Genomic DNA, 25,447 nt, shown 5'->3' with positions numbered 1-25,447 from the left:
GTCTATTACAAAACCTCAATGTCAATACATCTGTGAGATTGGATGGTACACCAGCTCATGTCGTACGTGAAGCGGCTAAAGAATTGTCAGTGCCCTCGACCATTTTGTTTAATTTGAGTCTCGGGTCTGTGTTGGTCCTGAGGGGGTGGAAAGAGGGGAAAATAGTTCCACTGCATAAAGAAAGTTCAAAGACTGCTGTTATAAATTACCGAACGATTAGCATATCAGGAATCGTTGTCAAGGTCTTGGAGAAATTAGTCAAGAGAAAAATACAGGATTGGATAGATGAAAATGGGATACTGTATGGGGAACAACATGGGTTTGTGAAGGGTAGATCATGCGTTAGTAACTTGCACATGTTGTATAACACAGGGACGGCTGAACTGGATAAGGGTAATGGGTTTACAATGATTCTACTGGACCTTGCTAAGGCCTTTGGCAGGATACCACATGGAATTCTAATCGGTAAACTGCAGCATATGGGGATAGATATAGGGTTACTGAGATGGATAAGAGGGTGGTTGATGGAGAGCAACAGTGAGTGCACAGGATGTCAAAATTTTGCAGGATGATTTGGATAGTTTGGAGGACTGGGCTAAGGAAAATGGATGTCAATTTAATGTGGCAAAGTGTAAGGTTATGCAATTTGGGGTAAAAAGATTAGCAGCAGTATATATCACATTGGTGGAATGGTACTCCAAGAGATTGATGAGGCAAGGAGTTTGGGAGTGTTGGTGGTTAGGGAGTTGAAGTTTAGGGGACATATCGCAAAAGTGGCTAAATCAGCTCATCAAATCACTTGGTTGCTGAAAAATACTCTAACAAGCAGGAGACAAGCAAGTTATTGTTCCCCTGTATTGAGCCTTGATATGTCTGTATTGAGCTGTATTGAGCCTTGAAGAAACTGCGACGCCCAGATATGGGCGTCGCAGTTTCTTCTTGACGGGGAGGAGGTGGAGGGGATCCAGAGATGATTGACCAAGATGATAGCAGGTCTATGGAAAGAACCTTATGAGAACAGGTTGAAGATTTGCGGTTTGCAGAAATTGATTGATAGGCGGAAAAGGGGTGATATGATTGAAACATTCAAATTACTTAAGGGTTTATATAAGATTAATTCAGAAGATATTTTTGATAATAGGACTGGTGGTCGGAAGACTAGGGACCATGCATGGAAGCTGGGCAAGAATGTGGTTAGCAAGGGTGTTAGAGCTAGGTTTTTTACTTGGAGAGTGGTGAATGAGTGGAATAAGGTTCCAGAGTCTGTTGTGGGTGCCATGACTGTGAATGAGTTCAAGGCAAGGTATGATAGATACTGTGTGAATGTCGAATAGTTGTTCTTGACATGATGTTAGGGCCTCCCTTGATGAGCCTGTCGATTCCTTAGAGTTGCCATTAATAATAATAATAATAATAATAATAATAATAATAATAATAATACTTGAAGTAGAAAATCACCAAAACCTGTAATGTGGAAAGACAACTGGAGTAGATGAAATTCAGCCAGAAATGCTCAAAAGTGGAGGTATAAACGTTTTACATCAGCTGCAATGCATAATTTATTCGACCTGATCAGAAGGTCGAATTCCAGATGTTTGGAGCAGAGCTCTCTTAGTACCCATATAGAAAAGGGAAATAAAACTGAATGTGATAATTACAGGGGACATTTCCCTACTGAGCGTTCCTGGCAAGATTTACTTGAGCCGTTTCTCAAGCATACTTGAAAAACGGCTACAAAAAATTGTGGAAGTTTCTGTGGAAAAATTCTGTAAGTCAGCAGTTACAATTGAAGGAAGTACAGAATGATAGTACAGAATATTCTTACTAATATTTTCACAAATTGGACGATTTGTTTAATGATGTCGCTAGTAGGAGGCTTCGAGAATTGAATATTTTTGAAAAATAAAATATGTATGTATATATTAGCTGTAGCAGTTAAAAGACTTATGATTTGAGAGAATTGTGTCCTGCTTTATTTATATGATTGCAATTTCTAGATTTTGATATAATCTTGTAAATATATCAAGGTTTACAAACTTATTCATTTCTTTAGTGAATGAGTGAGGTAAATTAAAAATATATATATTTAGCTGAATAGTGATAATAAATTATACTTATCCTTAATTATTGTTTGCTATGCAAGTAGTAATAATCACCGAAAACATTTTTTAAATATTAAATCTCAATCCAAAATAACCATTAGATCAGTCGTCATCCAATTTTAAATAATTTAATTTTAGTTAAATTAATGAAATTTATTATCAGGTATAGCTTAAAAGTTTCGCTTACACCTGATTCTTCTTTAAAATTTAATTTTTAATGTTGTAGTTGGTGTATTCCGTCGCAATTCATAACCTAATTGGAGATTATTTCTACCCGTGATTTATAAATCAAACGTTAATCATGTGTTTTAGAAAGTTTGTATTTATATCCACATATCCCTCCGCTCAGTCGATTTTCTTTGTCTTAATGTCCATTCGCCAAATAGAGGAATTTTTCTAGACCTTTTATCAGCCAGTTCCTGAGTTATGCCAATCATTGTCACAAACAAGTAGGGTTTTTCTCCCATTAAACGAGTTTTTAATTCTGAATCTAAAGCAATCGACCTGAGAACTCACTTTTTTAGACAATAAATAAATACGAGTAATAAAAAATAACTAACACTGGGTTTATAGGTCGTAATTATTAAATAAAACCTACTCATTTCACCACTTAAGCTAGTGGCTTCATCTGGGTTGGGTGAACACACAAATATACAAGCGTTAAATATGAATCATTACTTAACTAAAACACCGAATGTGTAGGAACCGTTACACAAAAATATAAGTAAAACAGAAATACGTGAAGCAGGGAAGCTGGTACATGGTCAGTCGTTTTACAGGTGTGCTCGATAGTTTGCAGAAAAATTAAAGTCCTATGTGTTTAACGATCTGATAAGTGATTTCCAAATGTCACACAAAATCATTCCTTAGTTTCTGTTGAGAGTGCTGTGTGAGTGGTTAGCTGTATAAGATTACCATCGTAGCCTCTTTGATGCTGCGGAACTGAAGTTGTCTCCTATGTATAGCAAGGAGCTCTTGTTCCATTCATTGTTGTCGTGAGTGTGAGAAATTCATTTTTGTGAAAACAAAAATTAATAATTCTATTTTTTTTTTTTTTTTTGTGAAAATAGCTGTTTTCACAGCATACAAATAGCTACTGTATTAAGAATATATTGCCAGTAAAAGATAAGGAAGCAGGTTCAATTAAGCCGCATCTGGTCTACCGTAAGCATATTTTGTCTAGTGGATTTCGAGGATAAGCAAGCCTTAGAAAGTGGTCAGAGGTATGGGAGAAAAGTAGTATTAGGTTTTTGGATGTTGGCTATGATCGAAATGTAGTTGCAGGACTAGGTGAATAGCAAGAGAGCTGTATAAGATTGTGACCTATAAATGGCAATGAACTTTAACATATAACTATTTGTAATGGAGTGAAGAGTTGGTGACAAGAGGGGAACCCCTGGATATTGTGTAATGGTGTCGGATTAAGCCCTTCAATTCTTTGAAATAATAGCCTTATACCTCTGATACTTTTAAGAGTTGAAGAAATTTTTAAGAGTTGACGGCCTGGCTGGCCGAGTGGTTAGCATATCCGCTCTCCAGCCAAAAGGCTGCGGGTGCGAATCCCGCCGTGGGTATGGATGGCGTTAGTGTTGTTGTGGTTAGTTGTAGTTGGTGGAATGAGTGGTAGAGTACGTACCCTCCCTCGATGAGTCCTTGGACTCCCTGGAGGTGTCAAATAATAATAATGAGTCCATCCCTGGGAACAATATAAAGATGCGATGAATACAAGAATGAGGTACACATTTTTTGCATGATTATAGGTGAGTAGAAGACAATTTGATAAAGTTGTGAGAGCACAGTGGTGAATCATTTTAAGGCACAGTATGATAGAGATATTATGTCAAATTGCTGCTGTCTCTAGACAACAAACTTTGACTCCAGGAGGTTTTTTTTTTTTTTTTTTTTAAATGATGATAATGAACTACACGCGCAGATATTGAAACTTTAAACGTGTCTTTGAAGATGTAGTCTTCAGTATCGACAAACTTTTGGAATGAATTAACAATGTAATTCACTAAAATTTTGTTTTAGACTGCGTATTTTCATTTTTTTTTTTTTTATTTGAACTAGCTATATACTTCACCACTCGACTCAAATGTGCACAACAAAAATTTTCTTTTTCCTTTTATGCATCTTAGTTTTAATATATTTAAACTTAGCAAATGAAGAGAAACGATCGTATGTCACATATTACAGACAATACGCACCTGTTAGGGTTTAGGACCATGAAATACTCGTAGCAGCACTTGTTTGCTGTAATCTTCCCTGGTTCCTCTAAAATTATCGATAGTTTCGAGCGCTCAGCTGTCAGTAATGATATGGTGAGACTGGCTTGCCAATTGATCTATCAAAGTTAGGGCTAAATAACTCCGTCCACTCCCTTTGGGAATAGATACTGTTAGAGGATTTTTTGTTAAAAATTTCTTTGTTTCTATGTGCATTCTCAGTTGTTCAGGAAACTGTCATTTCGATGTGAAAATAAAAGTATAAAATAAATGTTTTTTTCTTTAATTAATATTTCCAACACACGAAATACTTTAAATCGCAAAAGTTTATATTTTGAAAATATTTCTAGTTAAAAATCCATTTAGTTACTTGACAGACATGAATGTCTGTCAAGTAACTAACTGAAAAATTCAGAGCAAACTTGCATTTTTAAAGTGATTTTGTCCAATCTTGCAGGCATGAATAAACAATGAGCGGAAAAACGGAGTCGACAGATTTGTACCATCCATTCCCACAAATTTATGAAAACATCTGGCATAATAATGCAGCCGTGGCATCGACGAAGGGCAATACTGATGTCAGACATGGATGGCTAAACGAACAACATGTAAGATTAGTATTTTCATATTCCATTAAACTCTCTGAAAAGTGGTCTTTTAAATCCCAACTTCATAGTGATGAATATGATACGGAAATTGGGTGCGTTTTCTGGTATAAATATATGAATACTCCCTCTTACTTTTTCGTTCATAATGCAATGAATGATACATGGAATATATCCTTTGGTTGGAAAGATCTAGATTTATATAAATTGCTTTAATTAAATGGGTCAATAATTTTTTGCTCATCTTCACCTCTGTAAATTCAGTACTAAATGGATAAATTATTTTTCTTCATAACTGAGGCCTGTGTAGCTCAGTGCAAGTAAGGCTTGCCAAAGATAGACAAGTTCAAGTTAGTTGGCGAATAACTTGAACTATTAAATGTCTGCTATATCTTCTTATGCATTGCACAGTATTATAAATCTGCTAATGCCTTTTATTCCCCTAGAGGGAGTAAGCGAGGCATTTAGCTGTATCCAACTTTGGAGTGTGAGGGTGGGGGAGGACAGTTCAATCTCCACTGGTAGCTAATCAGAGATAACTGGCCAAGACTATCACTAATTATAAATGGCATCCAATGAAGAGATCTGACAAGTGCCCACACGTCATGTAACTAACTGAAATCCTAACACTATATTTTGTCTGAAACAGTGCGAGTTCTGCTGTCAATTTTCTTGTTTACAGGATGAAAAACCCATTTGTCCATGCCAGGGATCAACTAACTCAGGAATCGGTTGAAGAAATGCATAGAAAAAGTTCCTCTAGTCAGTGACTAGAAAAACCTGTTTGTCCATGCCAGGGATCGACCAGCTCAGCTACCGGTTAAAGAAAGGCTTGGAAAAAATACCTCTGGTCAGTGACTAGAATTAAACATAGGTCTTTCTTAAGGCAGCTCAGCACTATGGATGCAAATGACACTTCCAACAAGTTACGCACGTTGGACTACAAGGTATCATTTGTCCGTTAAATATCAAAGGTCCCACATAGGCACGTTAAAATGTTCTCATTCACTTTTCTATCACACTTTCACACAAGTTCAAAAACTATCTATCACAGGAAAAATAAGTTTATTTTTTTAACTAAAAGAAAATAAAAATTTGTACAAGACTGTGAACACACTAATTATGTGTCCCAGGATTGTTTTGAAGCCATTGTGTTTATTTTGTATATAAATGACATTGCGAAGGACTTGAATGATAATATAGTTGTCTGCAGATGATACAAAGTTGGACGGAGAGCCAGAAATAGTAGAATGGATGTTGTAGCCTTGTAAGAGGACTTGAACAGACTGAGTGAATGGGCAAGTGTGTGGGGATATCCATTTAATGTAGACAACTGTAAAGCTTTGAAATTTGGGAACAAAGATGGGATGCAGGGTATAAGATTTATGAGGGATATCTTAAAGAGGTGGAAGAGATGAAAGATCTAGGTTGATGGTTTAATCATATGTTATGATTACATTTGGACAAATCTTTGATCAAACCACATATGGATTACTGTGCACAGATTTTGTCTCACCTGGTTGTCAAAAGGATAATGGGTGGTTGGTGAGAGTACAGAGACAATTGACTTATACTGAGAGAGTGCAAATTGCAAAGCCTAGTAGATGAGACATGATCAAGACATATTAGTAAGGAGTAATTGCCAGATTAATGTGGATGAGATTTTTTACAGAATTGGTGGAGACAGGGTAAGGAATAGTTTTCAGCATGGAGAATGGTGGGTGATTGGATGCATTGCCTGAAAGTGTGCTGAGTGTAGAGCCAGTGAATGCATTTAAGTCAAAGTCATGGTAGAGGTTTAATGGAATATGCATCTGCACTCAGGAATCAACCTAATTTAAACAAATATGGTTGCATTAAACTTCCCAAAATTTTGGGAAACTTTAATTATCAGAGATCCCTCTTTACATCCCAGGCCACCTGCAAATGCCCATAGAGGGCACACCACCTAGACAGGACTTTAGTTTCACTTTGTATTGTATTTGTGTGTATGTTGTTACAAAATGTTTTTGTAATCCCTGAAAATGTCTCTGTGATGGATACGAAATATTGGAAGTTGAAATTAGTTTTAATCCTTTCTCAGTGCTGTTAATATTCCATTAAATCTCTAACATCATTTCTTCGCAGCACTTAAGCCTCAACACAAGTAAGTCAGGGTATAATGAGCTGTGTGTGAGAGTGGGACCTCCCATGATGTCTCTATACTCCATGGAGGCCTGATGATGATAATAATGTTGGCATTATTCAGTACTGTATGAGATTTTTACAATTTCATTAGATTAGACCTGTAATTCTAAAAATCACATACTGTACTGAATAATGCCAACATTATCATCATCATCAGGCCTCCATGGAGTATAGAGACATCACAGGAGGTCCCACTCTCACACACAGCTCATTATACCTTGACTTAAATGCATTCACTGTCTTTACACTCACCACACTTTCAGGCAATGCATTCCATTCACCCACCACTCTCCATGCTGAAAACTACTCCTTACCCTCTTGCTCACAACATTCTTATACAGCTTCCAGAGGTAGCCTATTGTTCTTCCCTGTCTCCACCAATTCTGTAAAAAATCTCATCCACATTAATCTGGCAATTACTCCTTACTAACTTATATGTCTTGATCTAGTCTCATCTACTAGGCTTTACAATTTGCACTCTCTCAGTATAAGTCAATTGTCTCTGCACTCTCACCAACCACCCATTATCCTTTTGACAACCAGGTGAGACAAAATCTGTGTAGATACCCTGTTACGTATCTACCTGGATACTGAACGAAAGAGGATGGGCTGGTAATTTGGGATTCAGCCGACCAAATCGTATTCTTATTCGTTAAAACCAAAATATGAAATGATGGTACAACATGATAGAATTTCATGCCCACTAGGGTGTCGCCTGGTTAAACAAGGCCCCCGTTGTTTTCACCAGGGAACCAGGGCAAACAGCGAAACACTACTGGAACAAATCCTGAAATACATTCCAACTCAACATCACCAGAGTCCACGATTAATACTATCAACATAAGAAGCCTGAATGGCAAAGAAAAGGAGCTAGCTGAGGATTTAGATAAGTACCAGATCGAAATAATTGGGGTGACTGAAACAAAAAAAGACAAAACTGGTGAGATCTTTCTGAAGAATAAATACAAAATGTCATATTCAGGCAATGACAATCAAGGAAAAGAAGGAGTAGACATAGTATTCAACCTAAATATGAGGCTAATCTTCTTGAATAGCATCCAGTCTCAAGGAGAGTGATGTGGGCAAATATCAGAATGGGAAACTGGACAGAGATTTATTTGTGCCTATGGTCCCACAGAAGGTTCTACTAAGGTAGAATTCTGTGGGATCACTGTTGAGGTTGTGAGCACCTCAACAGTGAACAGGTTTAAGGAGATGTATGATAGGTATTGTGTTAATGAATAGAATGGGTCTCTCGTGATGAGACTTTTGATTACATGGAGTATCTATATAAATAATAATAATTAAAATTAATTTAGTTTAAGTTTTTACACCAACATAAAATTATTACAGCAGCTGCCATAATGAATGCTGATCATCATATAACAATGAATTAAAGGATATTAGGTTGCTATTAGTATATCATTACTTTCTGGGGCATTTTCATGTAGATTTTTCAAACTGCTACTTCCATACCTATTTATTTCCAGATAATGATCACTCTCCATATATCAAAGTACTAAGAGCATTTTTTAAGTGCATTTCAGCCTCAAGTTTTTACAACTAACATACATTAGTACATGAGTGAACTTAAGAGTTAGTTAGATATCCAAAACCATTCTCTATAGACCAAACATAGTCTGACTTTTCAAGCTCCTTCAGTCCTCCAAATAAGCATGTTGTGGCAGACTCACACCAAGCAATGAATTTCAATATGACCCAAAGACAGTTGGTCACAAACATCCAAGTTCATGGTGGGATTCGAATTCATGACCTTTTGGAGAGTAAAGGCACTATCCACTCAGTGAACTAAGCCATTAAGAAAGAATAAAAGTATTGACTATTTTCATGGTATTATAAAAAAATTTAGAAATATGCATGTCCTTTTCTCTTCCTTTCCTTGTCCTATCATGATTAAACGTAGTTTATAATTATTGCAAATGTAAAGATTAAAATTTTTGCATTTTTGGGTGAATAATAATAATAATAGACCAAGTTAATACTCTAGAAAAAAAGTGTTTTATAAGCATTTCAATTTGTTTTTGATGCAGAAAAATTCTTATAAACCAATAACTATGGTACGTAACTGGTCAGATGAAAGAGTTGACCTCAAATATATGGCAACAAGTCATATGCCATTATCACAAGTAAGTAAAATTTTGATCTCAAATTTTATTTTACTAATGGTTATGATGCTATAAAAAAAAGTACTATTTCATACTAGAGTAAAATTGTGTTGCATTGTTTAAACTATTCTCCTCATTATTATTATTATTGGTTAACTGCAATATTGGAGCTTTTTTTTTTTTTTTTATGCAAAATGTTTGGAAAGAAGTCAACGAACGCCATAGTATGAGGAACAAACAGTCATGGTACTCACCTTAATAAGATGTAGGACCTCCTTCCTCCATCCACTGTGATGACAGGACATACTTTCCACAAGCATACAATAGCACTCAATGAGAATTTTCGACCATTCTTCCTGTAAGCATGCAATAAGATTCTGGACTGTGGTGTGACAAAAGTCCCTTAACCTCACCTGATGCTCTGGTTAATCTTACAGATGTTCAATAGGGTTGAGATCATTGGAGGCCAGTCAAGTGTGGCAGTCCACATGTCCATAAACCATGCAGTTACAGCAGCATCCTTATGACCCAGTGCAGGGGCACGCCAAGGGTATTTGCTGCCCAGGTACAAACTTTTATTGGCCGCCCATAATACTGCATTGTATAATCCAATTAGATATTGCTACATAAAATGCTGCCCAGGTGCGGTGTACCCCTTGCACCCTCGGGTTGGCGTGGCCCTGACCCAGTGCATTATCTTGCTCAAAGAGACAATGGTCAGTTCTGTAGAAATGCCATAAAATAAGAAGCATTGCATAGTACAAAAAGTTCAGATGCCTCTCAGAATTCTATGTTCATGGCACCACAAACAGAGGTCTGAGGCCAAACCAGGAAAAGCAGGACCATATCATGCCGCAATCTCCGAATTTCATAGTTGGAGTTATGCACTCTGGTAAGAGACATTCATCATACATTTTTCACACCTACACCTGTGGGTATGGCATGCTAAGCCATTATTATTATTATTATTATTGCTTGTATTGTTCTAAATACTTGCTGAATCTATTTGTATTATATTTTCAGTGTTTTAATAAATTACATACTTACTCACTGTGAAAGAAAGGTGTAAAGATTGAGGATTCAAATTATCAGCAAGTTATATACAGAATCCTGTACATCTGGAGTGGTGGTTAAGGTGTGTTAGAGAGGTTTGTTGTGTTGGATTGTTCTGAATTACAGCAAAGCAATTAGGCTGTGAGACAAGCATATCAGTTAATCTGATGTGTTGTTAGAAAAATTAGGAAGAGTTAGCTAGATCCATAAACTGATTACAGCAAAATTATCTTTGTGGGATCAGTGTAGATTTGGTAAGCAGGAGATGGGATGAGTCACATATCAAAAATTTACAAGACATGTTCAAAAAAAGACTTTTGCTATAAAGACTTTATTGATCATTTTACAATTTTAAGCACTGTTGCCTTCAAAGTAGTCCCCTCTACTGGCAATATGCTGTTCCCAATGTTTCTTCCATTGTTGGAATGCACTTTCTGTGATGGCATGCAGTTCTCTTATCGCATTTTCCTGAATCTCCTCTATGGTTTGGAAATGACGTCCTTTCAAAGTGGTTTTATGTTTGGGAAACAGGAAAAAAGTCAGTCTGCTGGGACTAAGTCCGGAGAATAGGGTGAATGGGGTATAACAGATGTCTGATGACCGATTTGAAAACGGCTCTCTTTCTGATCATCAGTCAACAAATGTGGCACGAATTTTGCACTGACATGATGCATCTGAAGTTTTTCAGTAAAAATTTGATGGTAAGATCCTATGCTGATGCCCACTTCGTCAGCAACTTCTTGGACAGTTAAACAACGATTTCCATGAATCACAGCACGAGCTCTCTCAACATGGTCACCGTGTGTTGATGTGGAAGGTCGTCCAGGCCTGGGATCTTCACCGACCAACGTTCTGCCCTTTTTAAAATGCTTAAACCACTCATAGCACTACATTTGGCTCATACAGTCCTCCCCGTATGCTTGGTTAAGCAACTGAAATGTCTTTGTAAAATGTTTACCAAGTTTGCAGCAAAATTTCATACATGCATACACGTTGTTCTTCAAGCTCTTTCATTGTCAATTTGTCACTGATCCAACAAACAGCTTGTGCACATGCTCATTTCAGTGGATGCAACTCAACAACTAATGCTCATGGCAGAATGCGGCAAATGGCAGTTTGTTGTCAAAACCTGCCACTAGGTTATCTCAGTAGCCACAATGTGCTCTTTGTGTTGGTTGGAACACTATTTAAAAAGTTTGGTCTTTTTTTGAACATGCCTGGTATTTAGATTACAACAACTGACTGCAAAAGAATGACATATTCTTGACAAGAGGGTTGCATATAGAATGATACATCCAGATTATGTAAAGGCCTCTGACAGAATGCCACACAACATGATTTCGATAACAGATTTGCAAGTTGGATTTGGAAGAGCAGTGGCCCAAAGGAGAAAAATTCACCATCTTGTTCTTGTTCACCATCACCTTCATAACTGAAGGTGATGGTGAACACGAACCTAAAAATTAGGAAGATACTATGAGAACCATACAATGGATTATGTGATAAAGAGGAGAACAATGGCAGCTAGAAATAAGTAATTCAATTCCACAAAGGAGAAAAAGTAACTAGTGTCTCTCCAGGATTCTGTTTTTAGGACCATTATTGCTTAACACGTTCGCTGCCAACTACGAGTATACTCGTAGTAGGTGAACCTGCTTCACAAGCCAGCTACGAGTATACTCGTAGGACGCTTACCGCCGGGAACGAGATTATTGTAGTGACCTTGAAGAAGCCAAAATGCTTGGCTTGTGGGGCTAGCATCAAAACTGTGTATTCTCATAGACCGTATATGCTCCGTACAAGCCAACTACGAGTATACTCGTAGGACGTTTACCTCCGGTAACGAGATTATCGTACTGACCTTGAAGAAGGAAAACTGCTCGGCGTAGGGGAACAGACCATGCCAAAGTAGCGTGGCAGCGAACGTGTTAATCAGTATACTAAGGATATGAACTTACTTGCAAAGTTGAGGAGAGCTATTAGAAGTGAAATTGATGTAGCTTACCAGAAGGATTTCAATAAACTATGTGGGTAGATATGTGGGCTAGCCACTTCAGTGAAGCACTGTGTAAGGTTTGCAATTTGAATGGTATGGATGAAATGCTCTGTAATTATCTAGTGGGAAAATGCTGCAGGAAGTATAAGCTATAAGAGACCCTGAAGGTGATGGTGAACAAGAACCTAAAAATTAGGAAGATACTATGAGAACCATACAATGGATTATGTGATAAAGAGGAGAACAATGGCAGCTAGAAATAAGTAATTCAATTCCACTGCAAAAGGGTTTATTCAAACTATGTTTGGAGTAATATGTGCAAATGTTCACTATGTGTTTGTTAGGCAACAAAGCAATTTTGAAAAGGATCAAAAGAAGAGCAAGTAGGATAGTGCTGGGTTTCTGGAATGTTGAGTATGAGAACTGATCGAAGGAATATCATCTGCAGAGACTAATAGGTAGGAGAGATACAATTAAGACATGAGTTTGAATTGGATCACTGCAGAAGAGATTACCCACAGAGTGTGAGTAAAGGCAGAACAAGAAAGAGTGAGAGATGGCATTATGTGGTTGGAGGATCAGGAGAGACAGTGAGTTGTGTAGTGGAGTGGTGTGCCCTACCGCAATGAGTCCCCAGACTCCTTGGAGGTGTCACATAATGTGTTTTGTTTGGAGACAGTAGGTGAATAAAAATGCATTGCTAGAGAACATGTGTAGTGAGTGCAAAAACAGTAAGGCAGTTAAAAGGCATAGTGATCTAATGAGCCTACAGTGAGTCTGTTTGACTCCAAACCTGTTAACAACATATGGATATTTTGCATGAAAGTATTAGTTTTTCTTTGATTGTCAATGAGAACTCCTTAGCAATTTCCAGGAGTCATCATTTGCATTTGTCTTATATATTTTACAAAATTTATACAGGAATTTTAGTGAAGCTGTAAGTACATCATTACAGTACTTTCAAAACACATTTCTTTCATTTGAAATAGATGTTGAAAGTTTATTTTTCACTTGGTTAGACTATAATAAATTTAGTTTAATCTTTTATCCAAGTGTGAGCAAACAAAGTTTGCACTTGAAAATATCTTCAGGACTGAGGTAAGGTAGTACAACACCGGGCAACTCGCAGCAAAGGTGGATCAAGCTCTCAACTCCTTGTCTCAATATCTCCCATAATTCACAGCACATCTCCTTGCGGATATGTATACTGCTATGCATTAAGGGAAGGGCCAATACCCATACCAGTTTCCACCTTTATTGAGGTCTTATCAGTGGGAGCCAGGCCCAGAGTGGAGATACTAAGGCAGAAGCAATAGGAGAGGTCATCCTTACCTATAGGAGTTGCCAAAAGGTGTGCCACCTTATTATTAAATAACTCTGGATTTAGAGAAAGATGTTGAAAGTTTATTTTTCACTTGGTTAGACTATAATAAATTTAGTTTAATCCTTTATCCAAGTGTGAGCAAACAAAGTCTGCGCCTAAAAATATCTTCAGGACTGAGGTAAGGTAGTATATTAGCGTTAGTAGGTAGTAGTATATTTGCGCCTATTAGTATATAATAGGTAGTATATTTGCGCTGAAGATATTTTCAGGCACAAACTTTGTTTACTCACACTTGGATAAAGGATTAAACTAAATTTATTATTTTCATTTGAAAATTTTTTTTTTCCCTGCAGTATGAGCATACGTATATGACGACCTATAATTCTTCTTTTGCTAATCCAAACTACATCAAATATGGAGCTATGATATATGGTAAGTGTATGCTTAATATTCCATTTGCTAAATTAAAAAATTATTCATATACTTAAGTAAATTTTATACAAACATATGAAGACACTGAGATTTGACGATCAAGATGTAACACTTTGCTCCTTTCTAATATACATTAGAAATGTACATCTAATATATGTCATTTCTAATAATCCTTTTCTAATTTCACTTGAGAGAAACAAAGTCTCTAGTTATAGTGATACATACTGTAAATCACCCCCAGACCACTGTAATTGGACCACAGCATTCATTTTTGGAGTTTATGTGATATAATGCCTAAGAGAGAGAGAGAGAGAAACTAATAGAACTGCAAAAACCAATGAGAGAATCAGCTTATAAACACCATAGCTATTTATTAAAATTAGAAGTTATTAAACAAAACGTGACTAAAGTGATGCTGATTTCAGGTTACATGTGCAGTATTGTACAGTAGAACACTTAATAGTTTATATACTTTTGTTTACTCACACTTGGATAAAGGATTAAACTAAATTTATTATTTTCATTTGAAAATTTTTTTTTTCCCTGCAGTATGAGCATACGTATATGACGACCTATAATTCTTCTTTTGCTAATCCAAACTACATCAAATATGGAGCTATGATATATGGTAAGTGTATGCTTAATATTCCATTTGCTAAATTAAAAAATTATTCATATACTTAAGTAAATTTTATACAAACATATGAAGACACTGAGATTTGACGATCAAGATGTAACCACTTTGCTCCTTTCTAATATACATTAGAAATGTACATCTAATATATGTCATTTCTAATAATCCTTTTCTAATTTCACTTGAGAGAAACAAAGTCTCTAGTTATAGTGATACATACTGTAAATCACCCCCAGACCACTGTAATTGGACCACAGCATTCATTTTTGGAGTTTATGTGATATAATGCCTAAGAGAGAGAGAGAGAGAGAGACTAATAGAACTGCAAAAACCAATGAGAGAATCAGCTTATAAACACTATAGCTATTTATTAAAATTAGAAGTTATTAAACAAAACGTGACTAAAGTGATGCTGATTTCAGGTTACATGTGCAGTATTGTACAGTAGAACACTTAATAGTTTATATACTTTCAGTGTTTTTTTTAAAGAGTATTATTATTTTTTTATATATACATCAACCACACACAAGAATTCATAAAACCTATATATAACACAACAGTGCCATGTGTGGGCAAGTGGTTAGGGAAGGAAGAAAGAATCTGTTAACATGTTTTTTTGAAAAGCTGGGGGTTGATTCATTGGGGAAAAACTGTATGTGGAAGGCTATTCCAAAGACCAGAAGTAGATGGAATGAAATAAGATGAGAAGTTGGTTCAAATAAGCTTAGAATTAATGCTGAGAAGAGGCTGCTTGTGTTCTTACATCATTAGAGAAAGTGGAAGAATGGCAATGACAGTTTCAGTGGAATAACATTCATGAAAGCACCTGAAAAGAAAAAAAAAAAAAAAAAAAGAAAAAAAAAAAGGACATAATGCAGAAACTTATATAATGATATATAATAATGCATTATTATTATTATTATTATTATACATTAAATCAGACATAATATTATTTATAAAGGCCAGTCAGTTTAATGCAATTAAATGTAAGGGTTTTAAAATTTGGGATCCATAGCTGCCATGTTTTAATGTTTCATACTCACGTATTATACTGGAAAAAGTAGAGGAACCAAGGATCTTGGGCTGATTGGGGATAGAGATTTGAAGTTCTAAGGACACATTTTAAAAGTTATTATTATTACTATTATTATTATTTTTATGGACTTTTGACTCCATGGAGTCAAAAGTCCATCATAGGACACCCACTCTATCCATTAACACAGTGTCTATCATACACCTCCTTGTATGATAGGTACTGTATTGATCCCTTGATTTCCCTTTCCCCCTACTTACATATATGGAAATATTTCTTTTGTGCCAGTCATATAGAATCCCTTTAGTAACTTATAAGTTCCTATCATATTCCTTCTCCTCTGCCTGTCAGCTAAACTTGGCAACCCACACACACTCAATCTATCCTCATAGGGAACATTTCACAGATTAGTCACCAGCTTGGTCACTCGTCCCTGAATTCTCTCCACACCTTCTGATCCTCAAGAAATGCAGGTGACCAAATCTCTGCACAGTACTCAAGATGTGGCCAAATCATAGCCTTAATCTCCCTATTTTTACTTGTCCATGTTGTTCTTCAGTATCCAAAATAATTCTCTGAGCTATTTTGCCAACTCCTGAAATTCCTCTGAATTTCAAATCTCTATCCACCATTACCCCGAAATCCCTAGACTTGTCAACTTCCTATAAACTAGTACCAACAATATGATATGAAGTATGTAATCTTTTCATCCTGAAGTGCATTACCTTACATTTTACAACACCGAATTGACAACCATTGCCCTTTGCCCACACTGCCAATTTATTTAAATCATCCTGTAAGATATCTACATCATCTTTATCAACTATTGCCCTCCCTAGTTTTGCATCATCAGCAAACAACTGATTATCCCTTTCAAATCTTCTTCTATAGAATTAAAGAGTAGTGGTCTTAATTCAGAGCCCTGGGGTACTCCACTAGTCACCCTCATTTGCCTTGATTCCACTCTAACATACACTACCCTCTAATGTCTATCAGCCACCCTCCCCTATCCATACCATAAACCTCATATCCATTGCCATTTTCTCCATCTTATGTAATGATTTTTCATGTGGTATTTTGTTAAATGCCTTTGCAAAGTCCAGCAATATCATGGTGTAGCCATTTCTTTTATAAAATTCTGCTGTTCACCCTATTATTATTATTATTATTATTCAGACCTTCATGGAGTCAAAAAGACTCATCGTGGGAGGTCCTTCCTAAGAACATAAAGTCTGTCAAGACTCATCGAGGGGAGGTCCCCCCCCTCCTAAGAAACACAAAATCATACCACTCCTTAAACTCATTGACCATTCTCGCTCTCACCACTCTATCAGGAAATGCATTCCATGGTTCAACCACCCTCCATGCAAAGAAACCACTCCTCACCCTCTTGCTCACAGTTTCCTTTCGTAACTTCCAGGGATGGCCTCTTGTCATCACTCCTTCCCGCTGTTCAACCAAGCGAAAGAACTCCCCAGTGTCAACCCTGTAACCACCTCTCAACAGTTTAAAAGTCTCAATCATATCACCTCTCCTTCTTCTATCCACCAAACTCTGCAGTCCACATTCCCTCAGCCGATCCTCATAACTATCCTTGTACAGTCCTGAAACCATCTTTGTCATCCGTCTTTGTATCCTTTCGACAGTTAATTTATCCCGTTCAAATCCTGGGGACCAAATCTGAGAACAATAGTCTAAGCGTGCTCTGATCAGAGACTTATACAATGGAATGATAATCCTTTTATCTCTGCAGGTCAGTGTCCTTCTCATAATTGCAGCAATCCTCTGTGTTACCTTCACCACCTTTCAATATGTCCCCTAAATTTCAGGTTTCTATCAATCATCAACCCTAGATCTCTTGTCTCCCCTACTTCCTCCAGTATAACTCCTCCCATAGAGTATGCAGCATCCCATTGATGTTTCCCAAACCTCAAGACCTTACATTTTGCTGCATTAAACTGACACCCCCATTCATTCGCCCATCTATCTAGCTTATTCAAATCCTCTTGCAGGGCTACCACATCTGCACTATTACTAATAATCCTTCCCAGCTTCGGATCATCTGCAAACAACTGGCAATGTCATTGATATAAAGGTTAAACAATATAGGTCCTAGTACTGAGCCTTGTGGGACCCCACTTGTAACCATCTGCCTCCTTGAAACTGCTCCACCATACACAACTCTCTGATACCTATCAGACAGCCAATCCTGAATCCAGTTGACCAATCTGGCATCCAGACCCATGTGGTGCAACTTAAATATCAGCTTATCATGTGGCACCCTGTCAAATGCCTTCGCTAAGTCTAAGAAAATTGAAGTATATGCCTTTCCCTCATCTAATGTTCTTGTAACTTTATTATAAAAGGCTAGCATATTGCTAAAACAAGAGCGCCCTTTCACAAATCCATGTTGACTCTCACAGATAACATTACCCTCATCTGCCCAATGCTGTATACAATCCGTCTCTACTTTCTCCAAGATCTTAACAACTACTGATGACACACAAACTGTCCTATAATTAGACACTTCCAGTCTGTTACCACCCTTATGCAATGGCACTATCTTACCTTCCTTCCATTCCCTGGGCACCTTTCCCACAGCCAGACTTTCAATGAAAAGCCAGGTTAAAGGCACTGTCAGTTCCCTAGCACATTTTCTCAAAACTCGTGGTGAAATACCATCCAGTCCCAAAGCTTTACTGAAATCCAGAGTACTCGGTATCTGAAACACACTCTCCTCCTGTACCTCTAAACCTCGAACCTGCCCTATCCCTCTAGCATTAAAACCGACTCCTCTAGGATGAAATACTCCAATAAAGTGTTCATTGAACAATTCCACTATGTCCTCTGCATCAGTCACTCTATTCCCATTTTTATCCCACAATATCATTCTTCAACAGTCATTTCACCTCCTACTGGCCACATAGCTAAAAAAATTCCCTGGGATTTTCTTTGGCTCTTAGGGCCAACTCCTCTCATATTCCAGTTTCGCTTTCCTTACCACACTAGTCACTCTTCTGGCCTGTGTCTTATATTCTTCATGCATCTTTTCTTCACCTGTCTCCTTATATCTCTTCCATAGCCTCTTTTTCGCATGCAATTTCTGTTTAATATTGTTTGTCATCCACTTTACTCCAAATTGTGTCCTCTTCTTCACTCGTGGTATACAACTTACCATTGCTGATAACAAATATTCTTTCACAATTTCCCACGCACTAATGATATCCCGGCCTTCCAATTCCTCCCTCCATGAAACTTCCCAAAGTTGACGTCTAAGACTATTATAATCACCTGCTTTATAATTCCACATAAGTTCCCATCTCTTTGATACTCCCGCATGTCTATTCATCTTCCAAGTCAAAACCATATGGTCACTCTCTCTCTCTCTCTCTCTCTCCAACTGGTGAGAGAGATGTCATCTCAGTTATTATCAACTCTTCTGATACTATAACCAAATCCAAAACTCTTGAACCTCTAGTTCCCTCTGTTACATGTTGCCTAAGACATTTGTCCCTCAAGAATTCTAGAAATTCCATTCCCCTATTGCTACATACATCTTCCTCTCTCCAATTTATACTACTGTAGTTAAAATCTCCCATAACAATCATTCTTCTTGCACTTGCCAAACTTAACTGTCTGAACATCTCCTGGTCCCCATCCTCTGTGCTCCTGGCTCTGTAGCAACACCTCACTAAATATCCTGTCTTGCCCACCACTACCTCACACCATATGCTCTCAGAATCATTTGTCTCACTGCCTTCCAAAGCCTCCACTCTTTTATAAATTGTGAATAAATTACTGAAACAGGACCTACCTTTTACAGTCATGCTACCCCCTATAGAGTATCATATTCCTATCCACCCATTTCTGAATTTTACTTTTAACCAACTTTTTCGATACTTTAACCACCACTCCAGAGATACTAATTAGTCTGTAATTTGATTGGTTGTGAAGACATCTCAGAGAATTGTGGCAATGTTGAAGGGAACGTTGACAACAAGAAATAAAAGTGTGCTGGTCCCATTGTATAAAACTCTGATCAGACCACATCTGGATTTCTGTGTTCAGATCTGGTCACTGGGATTTGAAAGAGATGAAGTAGAGGTAGAGAGAGATAAACTCTTTACCTCTACTTCATCTCTTTCAAATCCCAGTGATAAACTCTCTACCTCTACTTCATCTCTTTCAAGTCCCAGTGATAAACTCTCTACCTCTACTTCATCTCTTTCAAATCCCAGTGACCAGATCTGAACACAGAAATCCAGATGTGGTCTGATCAGAGCTGTATACAATGGGACCAGCACACTTTTATTTCTTGTTGTCAACATTCCCTTCAACATTGCCACAATTCTCTGAGATGTCTTCACAACCAATCAAATTACAGACTAATTACAGATGGATAACAAAAAGGATATCAGGACTGTACCACATTGATTATGAGGACAGATTGAGGGCATGTGGACGACAGAGTTTGGTGTATAGAAGGCAAAGGGGAATATGATTGAGACATTTAAGCTGTTGAAGGTTTATTATCGTATTAACACTGAGGAGATTTTTCATATGGTGAAACAAGGGAGAGAAGCAAGGACAAGTTGCCATACACGGAAGTTGCAAAAGAAGGTGATGAATAAGAGGATAAGACATTAAGTATTTGGCATGGAGAGTAGTAGGAGCATAGAGAGCATATATTTCCTTGAGAGGGTGGTGAACATGCAGACAATGGATGATTTTAAGGAGTGGTATGATAGACTTTGTGTTGACATCTCACAGTGAGTCTTGTGACTCCATGGAGGTCAGGAAAATAATAATAATTGTTATAACAGAACATTATATACTATAAATAAAAGATGCCAAGAAATTATATTCTTGGTTTCATCCTTTATCCAAGTTTGTGCATGAAGTAATTTCATGATTGGGCAACTCATATATAGAGGCTACTGACTTCACATGAATTGCCTTAATATCCCATAATGCAATGCACATTAGAACATTATGTTATTATATCATTAATGTTTTCATTGTAATAACAGTATATTAAGAGCCTAGTAAAATTATATTTTGAATGATTAATACAAGAGCAAAGTTAGTAATATTTTACTCATGTATTGGGAATACATTGAATGTATCTTGTTCAAATTTTATAGCATAACTATCATGCTAGAATTATAATATGAATTATATCTCTTGCATGCTGCATCATGTTACAAGCATTTTAAATAGTTTGGAGGGTATTCTTATTTCTCCCACCTTCCTTTTTTAAAATGATTAAGTCATAAAAGTACAGCGTATATATCAACCAAGGATGTATGTATAGTACGCCCACAGATTCAGATCCTTCGACACTTCTGTGCATGCCAGCAGGAGGAGAATCCATTCCAATAATAGGGTAATCAGTCCGTATTGTGGGATGAGTTGTTTATTATTACATGTCGGAAAATTAACTTCTCTTTTATTATTATTGTAGTTAACTATGTTGCTTGTATAACAATTGGAAAATTTTACCTATAAAGCACGTGATTTCACGTGTTGGCGACCAATTCGTACGTCCTTCATTTCTTTCTCCCCTTCAGCATGAATCGACTATTCTTGGCAAGTCGCCAAGCAGAGATCTACAAACTGTGGGCAAACTATATGAAAAGTACAATGCATAACAAAGTTGGTTTTTATTTTTATTATTCAGGCTTCCGTGGAGTCACAAGACTCATCATGGGAGGTCCACCCTAGAAAACACAAAATCTATCATACAACTCCTTCAACCTATTAATCATTTGTGCTCTCGCCACTTTATCAGACAATACACTCGATGGTTCAACCACCCTCCATGCAAAGAAACCGCTCCTCACCCTCTTCTTCACAACATCCTTTCATCGCTTCCAGAGATGTCCCCTTGTCCTCACTCCTTCCACCAAATGAAAGGACTCACCAGCATCAACCCTGTAACTACCTCTTAACAGTTTAGAGATCTCAATCATATCACCTCTCCTTCTATCTACCAAACTCTGCAGTCCACATTTTACCTCAGCCTATCCTCATAACACCTTTATTTCCACCTCTGCAACTTTTCCACAATTCATTTATTCCCTTCAAATACTGGGGCTAAATTTGAGCAAAATAGTCCAGATGTGGGCTGATCAGGGCTTTACAGAATGGAATGAAAACTCTTATCTCTGTAGGTCAGCATCCTTCTCAGTATTGCAGCAATCCTGTCGGCTACCTTCACTACTTTTGCAATATGTTCTCTGAATTTCAGGTTTCTGTCAATCATTGCCTCCAGATCCCTTGCCTCCCCAACTTCCTCCAACAGAGTATACAGCCTCCTATCGATATATATCACAAACTTCAAGACTTTACATTCAGTTGAATTAAACCGAAACCCCCCATTCATTTGCTCATCTGTCCAATTTATTCAAATCCTCTTGCAGGGCTACCACATCTACACTATTACTAAAACCCTTCCCAGCAAACAACATCTGCAAACAACTGAATATCCATCTGCAATCCACTGATAATATCATTGATATAAAGGTTAAACAACACAGATCCTAGAGTCTCCACAGTTAGCCTAGTGGCTTTGCACTTCGCAACCACATGCCTGGGGAAGGAATGTCCTAGGTTTGATCCCCGTCGACGACGTGAGGAGATTAAGGATCTTACTCAGCCATAGCCAAGTTAGTTGGCCTTGGGCTTGGACAGCCGATGTTTTTCTCCCCAGTTTATCTGGGGTTTTTCCTCCTGCAAGCAGGAAAACTGGCCGTGTGAACACACACATGGATTGCAGTCATGAATACTAGCAAGGAGTGACGAACTGGCTGCATTAATTTCATCGTGAACCCTTCATTAGGGGACTCTAACCATCCTAAAGGGATAGTGAGATCAATCAATCAGTACAGATCCCAGTACTGAGCCTGTGGGACTGTATCCCATTTTGATCCAATGTCATTCTTCCACAATTATTTCTCCTCCTACTAGCCACATAACATGAATTCCTTAGGATTTTCTTTCTCACTGAATTCAGCAATATACAATATATTCCCCTTTCTCCCAAGAGACTATTTGGATCTCAGGGCCAATCTCTTCTTACATTCCAGTTTTGCCTTCCTTACCATACTAGTCACTCTTCAGGCCTGAGTCTTATATTCTTCATGCATCCACTCTCCTTATATCTCTTCCATAACCTCTTTTTTTACCTGCAGTGCCCGTTTGTTGTTTGTCATCCACTTTACACCAATTGTGTTCTCTTCTTCAGTCATGGTATAGAACTTGCTACTGCTGCTAATAAATATTCCTTGACAAGTTCCCAAGTACTGATGATATCCTGCCCTTTCAATTCCTCCATCCATGGAACTTCCCCATGGATGTTCCTAAGCCTATTATAATCTAAGACTATTATAATCGCCTACTTTATAATTCCACTGATACTCATGAATGTCTATTCATCTTCCAAGTCAAAACCACATAGTCATTTTCTCCAAACAGAGTAGAGATGCTATCTCATTTATAATCAGAACTTCTGATGCTATGAACAAGTCTAAAACTTCTGACCCTCATGTTTCTTCTACTACATGTTGCTTAGACATTTGTCCCTCAAGAATTTCAATTCATTCCCTTACTACTACATTCAGTTTCCTCTTTTCAATTTATACTGCTGTATTTATAATCTCCCATAACAACCATTCTTTTTTCACTCACCAAGCTCAACTGCTTAAACATCACCCGCTCTTCATTCTCTATGCTCCCTGATTTATAGCAACATTCCACTAAGTATCCTGTCCTGTCCTGACCACCTCTATCTAGCACCATATGCTTTCAAAACTATTAGTGCCATTGCCCTCCAAATCTCCACTCTGAGAGGATATAACTCATTTTGTATTGTAAGTAGTACTCCACCACTGTGTTTGCCCTTCCTATCCTGTTGAAAAATGCTATACCCTGCTACTTCTATTCCTGTCAGTATATCATCTTCCGTTAAACACATCTCAGATACCAATAATCTTTGGACAGGCTGATGCTATCAGCACCATCAATTCATCTCCTTCATTCTGGATACTCTTGGCATTACCATTGTTTCTATACTTATCATTATCCATTCCAAACTCCACTGAATTCAGCAATATACAATATATTTCCCTTTCTCCCAAGAGACTATTTCCACAATCGGCCATCCCTGCTACCACCCACCCTGATAATTCTAGTTTCCTTACATCGACACACTGACTTGTTTGGAGAACAACATCCTCTCTAGATGCCTCACTTTTTTTGTTTTTCCCTCACATACCTTACTGTCCTGTCATCTCTCCATCCCTAGTTCCTTCACTGTCTTAACTTTCTCTCATTCCCTCTCTTACACTGGTTCTCCTATTCTCTTCCCTTCTATCATTCTCATAACTCTCTCTCTCACTTCTATTCTGATTCACTTTGCATTCATTGTTTCCAGTCACTTAATCTCTTCTTTCATGCTTCTCAACTCATTCCTGATACATTCTACTTCTTCTGTGCATCTATCTCTCTCTCTCTCTCTCTCTCTCTCTGCAATCTACCTACTCTTGCTCACCATTCATCCTCTCAATCAACATGATCTTCAAAAATTTCACGATGTTTCAAACCTACTAAACTCTGTACTTTTATATTTTCATTCATGTTTTCCTCACCCTTGATCACATTACTCATCTCTCTCAGTCGATATTCACCTGTTTCTGATATAATGCTACCAAGGTCCATTTTGCTCATTTATAAATCACAAAGTTCTCATTTTCTACATTTTCTGCAGACATGCACTCCCCGATCTCTCACCTACCACATTTCTAATTGCTGGGATGCGTACATGCTGCAAACACCACTTACCACAAAATCCCATAATATGGTGTGCAAAATGTAGTCCTTAAATGGGGACAGACTTGGTGATAAGCCATTGGCAAACGAAGTTGCAGATGCCACCATTATTTAAACACTGCACAAAGAATACTACAAACTATACTGAAATATTATGTTTAAGTACAAATTCCCCAAATGCTAACTATCCACAGACTATACATTGTATCTAGATTAGATTCTCCATAATTTAAAGTAAAAACTCAAACAATAAACATAAATAATAATGAAAATTTATCTTTTTTTTTTTTTTTTTTTTTCCCGCTGCTACCTAGTAAAACATCCAACTATCACCTCACCTATAAGAATTAATGTAATGACATCTTTAAATGCACAGCGAGAGTATTTTGCAACATAAGATGGTTTCCATTCAGATTCTAATAATGTTGCCTAATCTTTAAAAATTTAGAAAATATTTTTCAACATAAATTAACTTACTTCAATACAGTGGTGAAGAACAGAATGCTGCCTGAGTTTGCTCCACACAGATGATTCTTAACCAAATATCTTGACTGTCATTGGTATTATACACAGGTATATTATGAAATATAAATATTGTATATAATTATACATATGTGAAATGAATATCGCACATAAAATGCTTTACATATACTTTTGTTTTTGAATGATTTACAGACAAAAGACCCCATGTTTTTCCTGGACATCAACCTGAAATTGACCTCCCACAACTAAAATCAGTATATGATAGTTATGAAACTACATCGCGTGCCGGTTTTCTTGACCCACGTCTTCAGCAAAGACCAATTGTCCAACCTTCAGAAATGAAAACCAATGATCTGCTTTACAAAGAAGGTATAAAAGTTCCTACTTCAAAGATGAATTATTTGGAAAAACACTATTT

General features: G+C 37.3%; 1 long non-coding RNA gene across 1 annotated transcript; it reads left to right on the top strand.

Annotated features, from left to right (window-relative positions):
* The first annotated feature begins 9,208 nt into the window (after positions 1-9,208).
* Positions 9,209-25,247, top strand: LOC150093984 (uncharacterized). The gene is made up of 3 exons (XR_016550325.1): positions 9,209-9,266; positions 13,972-14,050; positions 25,222-25,247. It is a non-coding gene; the product is annotated as an uncharacterized LOC150093984 (long non-coding RNA).
* Positions 25,248-25,447: the final 200 nt, after the last annotated feature.

This window comes from Typopeltis vanoorti, chromosome 23 (genome assembly GCF_054136105.1).
Source record: "Typopeltis vanoorti isolate ZY-2024b chromosome 23, IOZ_Tvanoo_1.0, whole genome shotgun sequence".
Classification (NCBI taxonomy): Eukaryota; Metazoa; Arthropoda; class Arachnida; order Uropygi; family Thelyphonidae; genus Typopeltis; species Typopeltis vanoorti.
This window is presented reverse-complemented; position numbering and strand designations above follow the sequence as displayed.